The sequence below is a fragment of the Condylura cristata genome, unplaced genomic scaffold (genome assembly GCF_000260355.1).
Source record: "Condylura cristata isolate star-nosed mole 26May11 unplaced genomic scaffold, ConCri1.0 scaffold00058, whole genome shotgun sequence".
Lineage (NCBI taxonomy): Eukaryota > Metazoa > Chordata > Mammalia > Eulipotyphla > Talpidae > Condylura > Condylura cristata.
This window is the reverse complement of record NW_004567159.1, coordinates 644469-645087: the sequence shown is the minus strand read 5'-3', so window position 1 is coordinate 645087 and position 619 is coordinate 644469.

The following is a 619-nucleotide window of genomic DNA, read 5'->3' as shown; positions in this document are numbered from 1 at the left end:
CCCTCCCCGCCGGCCTGGGTGCCCCTCTCCGCCCGTGGGCCCCAGCGGCAGTGTGTGTCTGGGGGTGGCCACCAGGACGCGGCCCACAGGCCGGCTGCCGCCCCCCCGCCCCGGTGCCCCAGCAGCTCAGTTGTGGGCCCCACCTCTCCGCGGCCACCCCCCGGCACCCCAGGCCGGGGCGGGAGCAGAGGCCCCATCTTTCAGGCAGAGGGGAGGGGCCGGCGCCTGCGGCCCCCGTGACGAGGGCCACTGGCACAGCGGGGACCCTCCCCGGGGTCGGCAGGCGCGGCCCGGCCCGCGTGCCTCCTGGCCTCTGTGGCCACGCCCGTGACCTGGCTCTGCCCACCGCCTTGGGGCCTGCCCCAGGCCGCTCCTGTTCGCTGGCCGCTGCCCCCCGGAGGCCTCCTCAGCAGGCCGGGCTGGCCGGAGTGTGGGGTCTGCGTGGCCGCCCACCTTCCCGGCCCCCGCCGGGGCCCCGGGGCCGCAAGTGTGTGGGAGCTGAGCAGGCCTCCTAGCCCTGACCCCTAGAGGGTGCCCGGGTGGTGGACAGGCCGAGCGGGGCGGGCCGGCTGGACCCGGGCCAGGCAGGGCCCCCGCTCCGTGCTTCGGCCCCGCCGAG